Source organism: Acomys minous (genome assembly GCF_964271855.1).
Source record: "Acomys minous genome assembly, chromosome: 16".
Classification (NCBI taxonomy): domain Eukaryota; kingdom Metazoa; phylum Chordata; class Mammalia; order Rodentia; family Muridae; genus Acomys; species Acomys minous.
Genome location: NC_140498.1, coordinates 37,135,398 through 37,151,735, shown reverse-complemented (window position 1 = coordinate 37,151,735; position 16,338 = coordinate 37,135,398). Strand labels below are relative to the sequence as shown.

General features: G+C 51.8%; 1 protein-coding gene across 2 annotated transcripts in view; it reads left to right on the top strand.

Moving 5' to 3' along the window:
• Positions 1-16,338, top strand: part of STK10 (serine/threonine kinase 10) — a 91,030-nt gene that overhangs the window by 568 nt on the left and 74,124 nt on the right. The gene's annotated exons all lie outside the window — the stretch shown is intronic.

The window sequence follows — 16,338 nt, the reverse complement described above, 5'->3', positions numbered from 1 at the left end:
CCGAGAACTTCCTGTGTGCCCCGTACAGGACACAAAGGGACGTTTGTAGGACCTCAGCGTCCCAGGGGGCTACCAGAGGCACCCACGGGAACATGGTGATAGGGACACATCTTTTAAAGCGGGGCTACACCAGTGTTGTGGGAATATTTAGGCTCTGCGCTGTGCCTGGGAGAGTTGATGAGAGTCTGGGAGACTCCTGAAGATGAGCCTACGACAGGGACTCGGGGAAGGCAGAGGGAGTGAGCGAGGACAAGCGTGAGACAAGAGGGCTCAACGGAAGGCGAGCAAGGGTCCTGTGACTGCAGCTGCAGGGCACAGATTTGGCTTCTGGACGCCTGAGTCACCGGAGGCTCGCTGTCTGCAGTTACCTCTCCCCTGGAGGAAGACAGAGCAGAGGCTGTGTGGAGGAGTGGGTGGGGCAGAGATGATTCCTTATAGACACGTGTGCAGACGGACAGCTCCTGGGGTTTGGTCCTCAGAGCCAGTTCTGAGTGCCTGGGTTGTTGTTCAAGATACCTAACTCGTACATCTTGACTCCACTTTTTCTCATTTCCTCCAGGAAAACGTCTCCCCCTCCCACCTACCCCATTATGGAGTCTTGTTGCTCAGGCTGGTCTCCCAACTTGGGATCCGTTTGCTCTGACATAGCTTGGCCGCTGCAACCTGGCATCCCCTACTTTTATTCGGAAATTCCCCTACTTTAGCTGCCATTAGCTGCCCTCCTAAGCTTTTACGTCACTGTCCGTGGGGCTAGAGCCTCATCCCAGAAGTGAGCTCTCTAAGAGAGATGCGTTAGCATCACCGGGAAGCTTGCTAGAAACTAAGATGCTCAGCCGGGCTGGTAGAGCACACCTTCAATCCCAGCAGAGGCAGGCAGATCTCTGAGTTCAAGGCTAGCCTGGTCTACAGAGTGAGTTCCAGGATAGCCAGGGCTACCCAGAGAAATCCTGTCTGGAGAAAACCAAACCAAACCAAACCAAACCGAAATAAGCTAAGAGTCAGGTCCGACTTCAGATTACAATGCTCCTGAGACTCCCAAGCAGGGGCAGTTTGGACGTGAGTCAGACTGGTGGAGACCGCCTCTTTGGCTTGTACTTCCTGTTAGAGGGCCGAGGAACCCCCACTGGAGCAGAGTTCCCGGGTGAGAGAGAGTCAGGCAGAGGTCACCTGACATTACACCTGAATGGATTTGCTGCCCTTTGACTGAGGGGTTTTCCTGTATTTGAGGGCTACCAGGCCAGTCCACCCTTTCCTCTGTCCTCACGTCCTTGCTCGCCTGCTGCATTTTCCTAGTGATGGACCCCAGGCTCTCAGCTCTCTCTGATGCCGCACAGGTGTCCGGACCACTGTGAGGGCCACTGGCTTAGGTCAGCTCCCCACCTGATTCTCCGTCTCTAATGCCCAGCTGGTTTTGTTTTTGTTTTGTTGTTGTTGTTATTGTTGTTGTTGTTTTTGGTGCATGCCCTTTGAAGAATGCCCCTAGTTCCCAAAGCTGGGAGATGGCTCCATGGCAAGATAAGGGAGTGGGAGACCAAGAGGGTCATGTGACATCTGGTGCCCCTGGACAGTTTGTCAGGGCTGGTGATGGATTACAGAGACAAAGATAGTCCCGAGAGACTGTAAAGGAGCTGTAACACTCCTGTTGAGCAGTGCCGTGCTGTGCCTTGTGTGCAGCGCACTACTCACGCGTTTGTGGTGATGCTGACAGAGGCAGACCTGCGGTTCACATGTATAGGAATATAGCATGTAGGGTGACTTACAGCACAGGGTGCTCGATGAGGATAACAAGTGACTGTCACAGTTGCGGACCTACTGTGTGATGTTATTTTAGAACACAATTGAGCGTTTTAAAGTTTTGTGTAAAAGTGTCCAGCAAGGCTGGTAGGACCTCATCTGTCTCTAGTTTGCCCTGCCTCGTTTCATTTTGTGTTTAAGGATTTTCTGGGTTTTTTGTTTGTGTTTGTTTTGTTTTGTTTTGTTTTTGAGGCAAGGTTTTTTTGTGTAGTCCTGGCTGTCTTAGAACTCACTTTTAGACCCGGCTGGCCTCAAACTCAGAGATTCACCTGCCTCTGTCTCCAAGTACTGGGATTAAAGGGGTGTGGCAAGTTTATATTGTTCGTTTTGTTTTGTGTGTGTGTGTGTGTGTGTGTGTGTGTGTGTGTGTGTGTGTGCCCACAAGTGTGCAGGTACCCGGGCACATGTGTTCACATGTGTATGGAGGAGAAAGATTGGCACTGGGTTTCTTTGGGAATCACCCTCCACTGTATCTTTTGAGACAGGGTCTCTGCCCAGCCTGGAGTTCACAGACTGAGCTGGCCAGCAGGCCCCAGGAAGTGTTTCTGCCTCTGTCTCCCCGGCCCTGGGATTACAGGCTTTGTACTGCCACACCTAGTCTCTTCATGTGAGGGTTGGGATTGGAACTCAGGCTCCTTTTTGTGAGGCAAGCCCTTATCAATGAAATCATCTTCTCAGCCCTCACTTTTGTGATGTTTTGTTCAACAAAGGCCTGAAACCATGGGTTATACCGTGCGTATGTGGTGTATGCATAGCAGACTGTGGAGCCCGGCGAAGGAAGCCATCTAGGATTGTGTAAATGCATGCTGTACCTCCTGCAGTGACAAAATCCCCTGCGGATGCATTTGTCAGAATGTGTCACCATTATTGAGTGACAGGTCTGTGTTGCCACCTTGGCCTTAGCATATGTCATGTCGTTCTAACTACAGTTCATGTATGTGGGACTATGCTAGTCCATAGGGTGGAAGGGACTAGAATCCACAGTGCCAGGCTTTAGTTGAATACCTTTTCCTTCCTCTCCAGCTCAGGAAGATATTCCCCATTCACAGTGCTCTGTCCCTAGCCTGCCTGTCCTGAAGTCCGTGGCCCCTCCCAGAGAAATTACATAGCCCTCCTTTTTTAACCCCTCTCTCTTAAACTAAGGCCCCTAAAATTAAGGGCCATGACCCCTCTTCACTTCCTGGTTCTTTGACCTGGTCACTGAGGCAGAATGAGACAGAAATTCCCTCTTAGTTAAATGACTGGGCCCAGCTGTTGTCAGTTGGCCATGGGTGGGGAAAGATGCCTGTTCCCACCCCTGCCCTCTGAAGAGTGGGGCTTCTTTCCACAGCCTCTGTGGTAGGGACCTTCTTGGGGCTCCCCTAGCCTGTGAAGTCTTGGAAGGCTCTTGTCCTCATGATAGTGGAGAGGGCTCGCATTGACCCACGGGAGTGGGTGTATCCACAGGCTCTGAGATGGGGGGGGGGGGTGGCGTGCTTTTCCCTCTGCTTGCTTGCTTTTGTTTTTTTGTTTTTTTTTTCCAGACAGAGTTTTTTTTGTGTAGCCCTGGCTGTCCTGGAACTCGCTCTGTAGATCAGGTTGGCCTTGAACTCAGAGATCTGCCTGCCTCTGCCTGTGATTAAAGGCTCCCCTCCACTTTCTGATAAGGCTTTGTCCCCTTGAGAGAAGAGGGTTGATTTAGTCCAGCGTGAAGGCCATTCTCACCCCGTCCCTGCGTCCCTGTGTGATGCGAAGTCGCGGTTCTGAAAGAAATCATTTCTAGTTCATTACTCAAGGCTGATGGGTGACACATTTTCAGAGTTCTTATCGAGAACAGTCATCTTCTCTAGGGTGGTGTAGAGAGGAGAGGAAGTGTTTAGTCTGTGTAGTGGAAAGCGCTGCCCTCAGCAGAGCCTGCTACAGAGGCGCTATGAGAAGCCATGGAGACTGGCACTGAAAAGGCCAGGCTAGTGTGAGCTAGTGTCTACTTTCTGCAGATTGCTTTGGTTCTTTAAGTTTGTTTTGTTTTGTTTTTCTTTCTTTCTTTCTTTTTTGTTTTTGTTTTTTGAGACAGGGTCTCTCTGTGTAGCCTTGGCTGTCCTGGACTCGCTTTTTAGACCAGGCTAGCCTCGAACTCACAGCAATCCACCTGCCTCTGCCTCCCCAGTGCTGATATTAAAGGCGTGCCTCACCATGCCTGGCTTGTTTTGTTTTTTAATACAGGGCCCCTCTGTGTTAACCCTGCCTGTCCTGGACTCATTGTGTAGACCAGGCTGCCCTCAAATTCACAGAGATCTGCCTGCCTCTGCCTCCCTGAGTGCTGGGATTACAGGCGTGCCCTACCACGCCTAGCTGGTCTTTAAGTTTTTAAAAGTTAATTTGTAAAAACCAAAATGGTAGGAGTGGGGGAAGTAAAAGAAACACAAAGTCACCCTGAGTCCCATGGATTCTTCAGTGCTGAGTCCAGAGCCTTGGGCACACTAGACAAACATCCTACCACAGAAATCCAGTCTTGAAAAAAACCAAACCTGAGCTGGGCGTGGTGGCGCACACCTGTAATCCCAGCACTCAGGAGGCAGAGGCAGACGGATCACTGTGAGTTCAAGGCCAGCCTGGTCTACATAGTGAGCCCAGTCTAGCCAAGGCTACACACAGAACCCCTGTCTGGGGAAAAAGAAAGAAGAAAAACTAAACCAACCAACAAACCAAATAATAAATAATCACAATGGACTAGTTCTTGTCCTGCCAGGGACGGGATGCTTTACGTATTCTGTAATGTAAGACACACATCCTCAGAAGCACAGGCTGTGCGGGCTGACCTGGTGTGGGTAAGATCCTATAATGTGGCAGTCAGCAAGGGATGTAGGAAGGGGTGCAGGTGGCCTGCTGTATGCCCCGCACTATGTTTGGGGGTGACCTCATGCATTTTGCACTCCTTGGACTTGCTCTGATCAGCTGTCATCTGCTCCCCCCCCCCCACATAAGCCAAGTCAACTTTAGCATTGAGATAAATTTGCTCCCTGGCATGTCAATGGCCTTACAACAAAAATGGCACTTTGAAAGTTAGCATTCAAAAAAAAAAAAAAAGAAAGTTAGCATTCAGCCGGGTGTGGTGGCGCACTCCTTTAATCCCGGCACTCGGGAGGCAGAGGCAGGAGGATCTTTGAGTTCGAGGCCAGCCTGGTCTACAAAGCAAGTCAAGGACAGCCAGGGCTACACAGAGAAACCCTGTCTCGGGGATTAAAAAAAGAATAAAAGTTAGCATCGCAGCAGAGCTGCTTAGGCTGATGAACAGCTTGTTTGGAGAATTCTTCCTATGTTTTAAGTGCAATTTTAGGCCAGAGTCCCAGATAGGAATGCCTGAGTTACAGGCTTGAGGGTAATTTGAAAACACAATGAGATAAATTGATGGATGGTCCTTTGCTGCTTTCTCTTGCCAGCAGCCAACCCCAGAGTCCTTGTGCACCCCCAGAGAGTAAGGGGACTTTGGCAGCTGTGCCCAGACCTCAGGTGCCCTCAGCTCTGCTGGCTTTGGGAGCCAGGCCAGCACTGCTGAAGGCCTGCACCCCTCCAGGCCACGCCTCCACCTCGCCAGGCCAGGCCTTCCCTTCTCCTTTCACCTCCCTGCTGCTTCTCAGAGTTGGAAAGCTGGGTTTCCGCCTGGCTCCCCCGGGGCTGCCCAAGACCTCCTGTATCTTCCTCTTCCTCCTCTTCCTCCTCCTCCGCCCCCACTGGCCCTTTCTGCTCCTACTCCCGGAAAGAGATCTGCCCCTAGGCAGTAACCTTATTTCCTCTCAGCCTAGTATTTTTAAACTCAAGTCCAAGCTATTGTGAGCCATTCCTCACACGTCATCAAGGCGCCCTGTGTCCCTAGAGGGCACCTGGCAAGGGTCTACTGCTTACAGACCTGCATTGCAGCTGGCTTTGGTCAGCCCCGCCACACTGGATGTTTTCCAGCAGTCTCAGAGTAGGCCACGGTGGGTGTGGCTAGGTGGGTGTGGCTAGATGAGAGAAGGTTTAATGCTCAGCCAACCCCCCCCCCCCCCATCTCTTGCGGTTACCCAGATGAGGAAGAAACCCCCAGGACCATCCTGTGGGGGTACTCTAGGGCAGCTGCTGCAGAGGCCAGTAGGATTTATGTTCCATAGTGACCCGCTTTGTTCTCCAAGCCCCTGTGGCTTCCTCTGAGCCTCAGCTGTGTCTGTGAGGAGACGTCCACAGTCCACAGTGCAAAGGAGGCGTCATCCGCAGGGAGGACTAGCTTTACTCCTGGCCCCCTCCCAGGCAGTGCCAGGATAGGTTATGGTTGTTGACACTCTGGGTGCTGCTTATGTGAAAGTGTTGTCCTGCCACTACCACTTAGCTGAGGACAAGGCAGAAAGAGTATGGCTCTTGCAGCTCAGCTGTGTCACCACCTGGGCTTCCTGCCTGAGCACTGTTGATGTTGGTGTCAGGGTTAGTCTTCCTTGTGTCAACACAAAAACACAGTTCTCACCTCAGAGGGAACAAGTAATCCCTGGGACCAGACATGAATGCAGTGCCCAGAACACAGATCCTGGTCTCCCGCCCCCCGTACTCTGCTGCACTGTGGGAGTGTTCACATGAAATTTCACATTAGTCACAGAACAAAAGTCATTATCAGTGTATTGGTGGAGCCACAGGTTGGTGGGTCACAACAAAGCAGGGGACAGGGGGATTCTGCTCCAAGCTTCAGATGGTTTCTGGGGACATTCTTGGCTTTGGGGTTGATGAAGTCTGGCAATCAGCTAGGGATACGTTTTAGGCCGGGCGTAGTATGGCACACCTTTAATCCCAGAACTCAGGAGGCAGAGGCAGGTAGATCTCTGTGAGTTCCAGGCCAGCCTGGTCTACAAAAGAGTCCAGGGCAGATAGGGCTACACAAGAGAAACCCTGTCTCAAAAAAGAATACCTTTTAAAGGTTTTTGGTAGTTGCAGGCATGTAGGTTAGACACAGGGATGGCAGTGGACAGTTCTCAAAGGGACTGAAAATAGCCCAAGATAATTTGTCTGTCGTCTGCAACATTTTAATTCTCCCTAACTTTCAAGTTTAGCCCTTTGGCCTTGCAGAACCTTGAGTGCCCCTCCCTTCTAATTCCCCACCCTCTTCCTCCCTGGAAACTTCAGTTCGCATTTGTAGGCCTGCCTATGCCTTGTAGATGGCAGCACCCCCAGCTTGTGCCCACTCTCCTCCACGTGTCAGTAAGCCCCCACCAAGTCATGTCCACCAAGACTATCCTGACCACTGCCTTGTGCTCCCTGGGAGGCCGAGCCCTCCAGTTAAATAGATGATGTGTACGGTTCAGCTGGCAGTAAAGTCGCCAATACCTGTACCTGAACAAGCTCAATTTTGTCATATAAAGCGGGACTAGTATTGACACAGCCTCCTGTCCACTCTCTCTCCATCATCTCTGGAAACTTCTACTGCCTATGACACTGATGGTTGCTGTGTGAGTGGCCACTGTGCATCACTGGGGACACAAGACCAGAAAAAAAAAGTCTGTACATGAAAAAAAAAAAAAAGGTTTTATCCCAAGGTTGGATGGAAGCCACAAAAGTGAGGAGCTAGTTGCATCTGCCACCTCTGTGTATTCTAGAAAAGATTTGAACCTTGACACCAGAGAGATAAGAGTTCAAATCTTGGCTATCTCACTTAGCAAAGGTGTGATGGGAGAAGTGAGTGGCTTGCCTCTTAGCCTCAGTTTCCCCGTGTGTTAGTGGAATTGATCAGATAGCCACCCGCAGAGCCATCATGAAGGCTAGCCTGCACCAATGGGCAGCAGGAGGGCAGCCTCCAGCAGTCACTGTGAGATGGGGGTTGCCTGTCAAGAGAGCGTCAACAGGGACCACAGAGCCTGAGTGAGCAGGAAGCTGCCAGAAGGAAGCTGGGCAGAGGAGTGGTAGGCATGGAGACCCAGGTTGACCACTGCCAGCTTTGGAGCTTGGCGGCCTGAGGGTGGCTTGTGTGGTCTCCCTCAGGCTAAACCTGATGCCACTTGACCTCAGCATTTGAAACCTGGAAACTGCTCATAGAAGATCAGTGTGTGGGGGGATGGGGTGGGGTGTCTCCTCTGGGAGAATCTCATTGACTGATAGCTTCTGGTTTGTGTTCCTGTTGGGCCACATCTGTAGGAGCAGGGGAGCCTGGCTGCTGTCCCCAGAAATGTCCCACAGACCACAGGAGCCGCACAGGGCTACTAGAAAGAGTGACTGTGTAGCACAGTGGTCATTTTAGCCCCTGGCAGACATCAGCAGAGAGATGTTTAGATTTCTTCTGAAGTTTCTGGTCTCAAGCGTGCATCTGTGCAGACACACTTGATTTCCGGTGCTCAGCACCACGGAGCTGGCCTAGCCCTGGGTCCTTAAATCTCTGGTTCATGGTGCTTCTCTCTTCCTGATGGTCCGTGGGTTTGAGCATTTGAGTTGGGCATGGCTGGGTGCTGTCAGGGCAAGGTTATGTCTGCTAGTCCCTTGGTCTACATAGCTGTATGCTGCAGCTGTATAAAGTGTAGACAATTATGACCACAGTGTTGGAGGTTGGGAAGGCCAGGATCGAGGCTCTGATGACCTGGCTTCTCACTGTGTGTTCACATGGTAGAGGGGTGGGTGAGCCAGGGCCTTGAGCCTACTTTTTTTGTTTGTTTGTTTTTTGTTTGTTTGTTTGTTTGTTTTGAGACAGGGTTTTTCTGTGTAGCCTTGGCTGTCCTGGACTCACTTTGTAAACCAGGCTGGCCTCGCTGGCAAGTCTACTTTTCTATCAAGACTCCGATGCCATTTACAAAGGCCTGTCCTTATAACCTAATTACTGAGTCAAAGGTTCCATCTTCTAATGCTGTCATCTTAGAGTTAGGATTTTCATATGTGGATTTCTGAAGGAACACAGACATTCAGGTTATAGTAGGGACTGAGTCAAGGGAGCCTTGAGTGACAATCTAGGGAAGTTAAACATGGCAGTTTTGATCTCAAATAATGTCTTTTTTGTCCGTAACCTCCAAATCAGCATATATAATGTCAGAAAGGACCCCTCTGTGTGTGGGAGAAAGGGGACAAGGCCATGGCCAGAGAGGGCAATGGCTTGCCTGAGGATGCAGCCAGGTCCCCTGTGCCCCAACTGTGTTAGCCCAGGAAGAATGAAGATTAGGTCAGCCTGGTCAGCGCGTGGAGACTAGAGCAGCCCGGTGGGGCGGTGGAATTCCCTCCCTGAAGTGTGGTTGGGGCATTAGGTCAGAGCCTAGGACTGGTAAGTGGCTAGTGCAGGGACAGCAGTCTGCAAAGGAGATGCTCGCTGAGGGAGAGGAGGAGAAAGGAGAGGAGAGACAGGCTGAGACGAGGATTTGGGGGGAGTCCCTGGCTCTGCTCGACCTGGGCTGTGCGAGGCTGAGAAAATGGTTTTCCTCTGCCTGCTTTTCAGGCACTGCAAAGGTAGCGGTAATGCTGTCACTGGACAGGGTCCTTGAAGGATGAAATGCGACAGCCTGTGGTCAGTCACCAGAGTCCGGGTCCGAGTCCGGGTCACTGAGAGCACAAGCACGTTTAACTCGGAGACGAGTTCCCTGACCACCTTTGTGTCTCAAGCCTTGTGGGTCTCCACCACTTTGGCTTCTCTTACCCTTCAGAAAGGCAGAGGATAGCCCCTCACTCCGCTCGTGATACGGGAGAGGCCCAGACATGTCCAGTCACCTTTTCAGTGTCACACCGCCTTCCCATAGCAGGACTGGGACTTAACCCCAGGTCTTTCTGGCCAGGGCCCTGCACCTTTCCCCTACAGAGAGCAGGAGGAAAGCCAGAGGTCATGCTAGGCCAAGAAGGTTGCTTCCCTGTGATGTTTTCTCATGGCCTCATGGGTTCTGTGTCTAGAGGCATAGCCATCTTTCTGCGCCTGCGTCAAGTCAAGTGGGTGTTCACAGTGGCCTCCCCTACAAAGGAAGTGGTCATGGGCAGGACTGCAGAGGAAGTGGCTGGGGCCTCCGAGGGCAGAAGATGCAGAAGGTTCTTGTTACCCTCCTGGGCCCCAGTGGGTGGGTGGGGTGGCTGGGAGGCAGGACTTGTCACGGGGAGATACACCCCGAGGGGCCTCCTGCCCTCCCTCCACAGGCACCTCCCACTTCTCCTCTCTTTCTTCCCTTTTCGCTTCTGCTTCCCCCTGTTGCATTTTTTTTTCTCTTTCCTTCCTCCATAGCTTAGTGATTCTTTTGTTTAAATTGTCACGGTTCATTTATCTGTTTGTTTGTTTGTTTGTTTCTCTGTTACACAGAGACCTGGCTGTCCTGGACTCTCTTTGTAGACCAGGCTGGCCTCAAACTCACAGAGATCTGCCTCTGCCTCCCGAGTGCTGGGATTAAAGGCGTGCACCACCAACCATCTTGGCTCCTACCAGAGCAAGAATAAAGGGGAGGTGGAGAGATGGGGAAGCCCAGCAGTGAAAACAACTGTTGTTGCTGTGGTGCTGAGCCTGGGCCTAGATTTGAGATGATTGTGGAGTCCTGGGGAGGAAACGGGTGAACTCCCTGGAGGTCCCTCGTTGCCTGCCCTCCTTTGTGCTGCGGCTGCTCTGGCTAGATGTCAGTGAAGGTTCCTAGGGTCAGCCTGTGTTTACTGAACTCTGTGGTATGAAGGTAAACATGATTTGCCCGAGATAAAAAAAGGCCACCCTGGGGCTGGAGTGGGCGTGCATGAGGCCCAAGCCTCCATCCCTGGCCCAGCAAACAACCCCAACTAGAAGGCCACCAGAGCTTCTGTGGCTGCCCTACGGTGAGGAAGTCTAGGGTGGCTGAGGGCACCTGGACATCAGAGAGGTAGCTAGACTGTTCTGGAAAGAGGGGCCAGTGTCGGGGCTTGCTTGTTTCTGTTTTCCTTTCTTGGCTACTCTTGGCCTTCTAAAGCGGATGCTGCTGTCCAGGCTGGTGTGCTTATGACACGGTGGCCGCGTTGCACCGGCATGCCGCCCTGTTTGTTCTTAGGAGTCTACCTACCTTTGCTCTGAGTCTTGAGTTCTCTCTGAGGCGTTTCTCCTCCAGGGGATCCCCTTACCTTCCGAGGCAACAGGAAATCCAAGGGGGCGGAGGCCATGGCTGGGTGTCGCTGTTAATGAGGTGCTTAGGGCCCTATGTGCCAGTATTGGCCTAGCCCGCAGAGTCTGGTGGAGGTAGAGATGATGGTGGCAGGGTTTTGTGCTTCGAGGCCATTGGTGACGTGCATATGTGAACACTAGAGGACTTAACCTTAGAACGAGAGGGAAGGATGGTGGTTGCTTGTGCCTGGGAGCCAGGGTGTTCTCCTCAGGTAGAGAGAGGATGGCTAATGGGTATAGAGAGAGGCTGGATAGGAGAGCCTGCTGGTAATGCTTTGTGCGTGGGTGGGTCCGTGCATGCTGCATGCACACATCACAATCTTGCTGCATTTGCTTGCCCGGTGCCGGGGAGTACAGGCAGCACCACAGTTGGCTATACATTTAAAAGTAGTCATAGGAGGTGTGTGTGATTTTGTTTTTGTTTTCTTTGGCAGGGTCTAACTTTATGGTGCTTGGCTGGCTTGGAACTCTATGTATATCTGGCTGGCTTTGAACTCACAGAGAGCCACCTGCCTCTGCCCCCTGAGTGTTGGCTGTAAAAGTGTGTGCCTAGCTGGGCATGGCGATGCTCGCCTCTTAATCCCAGCACTTGGGGAGGCAGAGCCAGGCGGATCTTTGTGAGTTCGAGGCCAGCCTGGTCTACAAAGCAAATCCAGGACACCCAAGGCCACACAGAGAAACCTTGTCTCAAAAAACCAAAATACATACATACATACATACATATACACATACATACAAACTGTGTGCCACTACACCTAGCTCCGTAGAGGACACTTGAATGTTGCCAACACACAGCCATGATAAGTGGCTGAAGTGACTGACTTGCAGACTGCTGGATTGTCATATACTTCCCATGCAATGAGAAGTCTCACAGAACCCTATGAATACGTAAAATTATTGTGCCCTAATTAAATGTAAAGAAATTAGAGTGTACCTTTTAATCCTTTTTTTATTACCTGGGCTGGGCCTGTTCTAAGCACTATTCCCGGGGGTCTCAGGAGCCTTCATGTCCTCAGTGTAGAATGGCAGTGAGGAACACAATGGCCACTCCAATCCGCTGCAGTCACACAGCTGGGAGAGTTGGCATGGGACGGCTGTGCTGTGGAGGGATGGGAGAAGCAACCATACAGGGTGCAGATAACAGTGTCTCTGAGACTCTGTCTTTTTTTTTTTTTTTGTGCCATTCTATTTTTAAGATTCTTTTTCATATACTTATGTTATTTTTAGAATAATAAAACCGACATGTAAGGTATTGTTGAGTAAATAAACAAACCCCGCAGTAGCCGGGTGATGGTGCATGCCTTTAATCCCAGCACTCAGGAGGCAGAAGCAGGCAGATAGCTGTGAGTTCGAGGCCAGCTTGGTCTACAAAGTAAGTCTAGGCCAGCCATGACTATACAGAGAAACCCTGTCTCAAAAACCCAAACCAAGCCAAACCAAAACACATCAGCATCGTGCTGACTATAACTCTTAAGGGTCTGAGATGGGAAAATAAGGTGGCTCAAAGGACCCGTGAGGTGTAGGGATTAGATGAGACGTTATTATAAAATACAGCACACTCTCCCCCCCAATCCCCCCCCCCCCCCGCGTCCTTTCTTCGGGCAGGAGGCAACCTGGTAGAGATGGGAGCTTTGCTTCCCAGGAGGCAGAGCCCATGGCCACTTTCCCCTCCATTATCAGCTGATAACTCGGGGCTGTATTCCTCACTGTGTTTGCAACGCTGGGATCCAAAGGTTCCCACATGCCGGGCCAAGTTGGACCGGTTGGCTGGCTCCTCGGCCAAGGCCACGGCTTGGTATCTTTGAGGCCGATCCTGTTTGGGTTTGGTCCCGAGCCAAAAGGTCTTGGAGGCTTAGCATTTCCTGGCCGTGCCAGGATGGCCCACCAGGCATCTCCCCCTGGGGGTGTAGAAGGTACATCTGTGGGATTGTCACTCCTTTGCTTTTTGTGCCGCATAATCTCCGCTGTCCTCAAGTGTCACTTCTGAAACTTGGCTGGCCTGTTTGCCATCGAGTTAAAGCTTGGCAGGGCACTTGCTGATGGGGAAGTGGTTCTCTCTACTTGGCAGGTCTTGTTAACTGTGTGTATCCTGGCCCAGCCAGGGGTTTTGGCTCCTCTCAGGCAAACAGGTGGCATCTTCCAGATCTAGACCAGGATGACAGGAGGGCCAGGAGGAGATGGAGAGTCTTGTTACTTCCCAGGCTTCTCGTAAGTGGACTATCTCATTGCTCTGTAGTGAGCACAGACACAGCCTTCCAGCCCCCTTTCTGTGCACTCATCACCTGTCTGCTTAACCATCCTCCTACCCACCTTGTCCTAGTTCTAGACTATTAGAGTCTGTGGCCACTGTGGTGGGGAGCGTGGCAGCAGGCAGGCAGGTAGGCACGATGCTGGAGCAATAGCTACGGCTTCCATCTGACCCGCAAGCAGGAGGCAGAGATAGAGGGAGCTCAGTGGGAGTGATGTGGGCTTCTGAAACCTCCAAGCCCACCCCCAGTGACCCACCTCCTCCAATAAGGCCACGCCTCCTAAGCCTTCCCAAACAGTTCTACCAACTCGGGGCCAGGCACTGAAACATAGGAGCCTGTGGGGGCCATTCCCACTCAAGCCCCCACACCACTCGTTTGTAGCCGCCCTTCCACCTTCTCACCCACCCGTCCACCCGTCCTCACTCACATCTGTCTTCAAGGCTCCCTCCCTGTTCTCCCCACCCCATTCCTTGGCCATCCTGTGCCAGGCTCTGTGGGGTGTAGGCTGAGAGGAATCAGACATGGGCTCGGCCTTCATAACTCACAGCCAACTCCGACCTGAGTTGCACATGACCGTAGCACCAGCTGCCTACAGTGCAAACGCTAACAAAGGTTCAGGGGCCAGAGTGCTGGCCGGAGAGCTCAGGCTGTACGTGGTCAGCCTCAGGAAGCCACTCCAAGTGTCCGTGCCTGTAGGCAGTGGAGCAAGAGATGGTGGGGGAAGGCTGGGGCCCAGTGCTGTTGGTCTGGAGACCCTGGAGATGGTTGGCTACTAAGGCAAAGACCTGGGCAGAGAGCCAGACCTGCCTAAGTTCAAGTCCTGACAGCTGCTTTCTAGCTGTGTGAGCCGGGACAGGTCTCTTTCTCTTTCTGTCTCTCTCTCTCTCTCTCTCTCTCTCTCTCTCTCTCTCTCTCGGTCTTCTTTTTATCTTCCATCTCCACTCTTCTTGGGACTGTGCTGGTCAAGGCCAGTGCTCAGCGCCCTGCTCCCAAGGACCTGCTATAAGACTTATTATCCCGAGGCCACAAGGCTGCTACTCCCATTTGGTCTTTCTCCTGCCTCTTCCTGTCTGCTGGGCTTGCCAACCTTTGATCCCAACTCCTGCTACACACTAGCCTCTAGGTCTGCTGCCCCTGGTCCCCTTCCTGTGGGTATTGGTGTCTTTTCCTTGCATATATATACCCAGTTCTTCTGCAACCTGGTTCCCTCCATACTCCCTGAACCAAAACCCTCTTTCTTTCTTTTCTTTTCTTTTTTTCTTTCTTTCTTTCTTTTTCTTTTTCTTCTTTCTTTCTTTCTTTCTTTCTTTTTTTTTGGTTGTTTTTTTCTTTTTTTGGTTTTTGAGACAGGGTTTCTCTGTGTAGCCTTGGCTGTCCTGGACTCCCTTTGTAGACCAGGCTGGCCTCGAACTCACAGCCATCCGGCTGCCTCTGCCTCCCGAGTGCTGGGATTAAAGGCGTGCGCCACCACCGCCCGGCACTTATCACCATTCTGAACATCCTGTGTGTGACCCAGACCAAGACCCGCAGGTCCTAGGGGCCTGAACTGCGTTTGACCCATGGGCAGCCTAACCGCCAGCATGCACAGACAGGAAAGTAGAAACCTTCAGCCTTGCCTGCCCCAGACTTCAGCCTTTACCCACACACGGACTTTCATGGACAGGTCAGCTGGAACTCTTTCCTCATGCCTGACCCCAGCCAGGTTGCTAGGAGACCTCAGCAACAGCTGTGTGTCTAGGGACTGGCTCTCAGGGTTTCTCTGTGTGTCCTGGAACTTGCTCATAAACCAGGCTAACCTCCGACTCACAGAGATCCGCCTGCCTCTGCCTTCTAAGTGCTGGGATTAAAGTTGTGCACCCCCCCCCCCAGCCCCTTTTTCTATTTCTGGGGGAACAAAAGCTTTTCCAGAGTCTGGGGCATTGAAGATATTCTCCCTCTCTCTCTCTCTCTCTCTCTCTCTCTCTCTCTCTCTCTCTCTCTCTCTCTTTCTCCCCCTCCCCCCCCTTTTTTTGGTTTTTTGAGACAGGGTTTCTCTGTGTAGCCTTGGCTGTCCTGGACTCACTTTGTAGACCAGGCTGGCCTTGAACTCACAGCCATCCTCCTGCCTCTGCCTCCCAAGTGCTGGTATTAAAGGCGTGCGCCACCACGCCCAGCTCAAGAGGATGTTTTCTACTACAGAGGCTGGGAGTTAAAGCCTGAGTGTAGTCTCTACCGGAACGCTCCGCCACGGAGACAAGGCTGCTTTGGATGTCTGCTGTGTTCAGCGCAGCAGCCATCTCTTGTTGGTCAGGAAGCATTTGCCACATGGCAAATGCCACCGAGGAACTCGGGTTTCACTTCATTTATACCTCCCTAGGTAGCTTAGCAGCAGCCATCTGGACAACACAGCTCGGGCTGCCTGCCTCTGCCAGCCTATAAGACCCTGGAAGGCCAGACCTGGGGACGATGTGCTCGCCTTCTGTCCTGGGGACTCCTTTCCACTCCCCGCCTCTCACGGGACTCCTGTGCATAAGTGCCATCTGGCATGGCGTGGAAACCGCCCGTTCTCCGTGACCTGTTCCCCCCACCCCCCATCTCAGTCTGTAGGCATGCACTCTTCCCAAGGGCGGTTTCATTATCTTGCCTCGTTACTCTTGCGGCTTAGCTGGTTTCCCTCCTTGCTGGGTCGCTCACTTACGGTGTTAAGGGGTTGCTCATGCCTCATTAAAGCAATTTAATAGTTTATCTCACCATCAAGTATTTAGGCCACTCCTGCCTCATTTCCGTTGTTACGGGCTACGAGTGTGACCCTGTACGTTTCTTTTGTTGACTTTCTTGAATTATATCTTGGCTCTAAATTCCCCAAAAGAGGAGGGACAGTAGGCTTAAGAGGTATTTCAAACCTGTCTCCAAAACAAAATAAAACAGAGCATTCTGGCCAGTGGTTACTTTTGGGAGACTGAAGCTGTTGGTTTCGTCTGTAAGGAAGACTTCTATTTTAGTAGATAGTCACTGGCCTCTGTCATTATTGCTTGGTTTGCTAATTTAATGAGTGTATAGCATTCTGTTTCAATTTTTTAGAGGGTTCTTTTGGCAAGATGGCCCTGTGGTTTCGGTTTGCCCGTGGTCGTACTCTCCACGATGGTGCCCGGGTCTCAGCTTATCTCCCCCGGTCATCTTGTCAACGTCCCTCTGTGGTCAGGGTGGGAGTGGAAATGGCCCTCGTTACACGTGTGGCTGGTGCTAAAA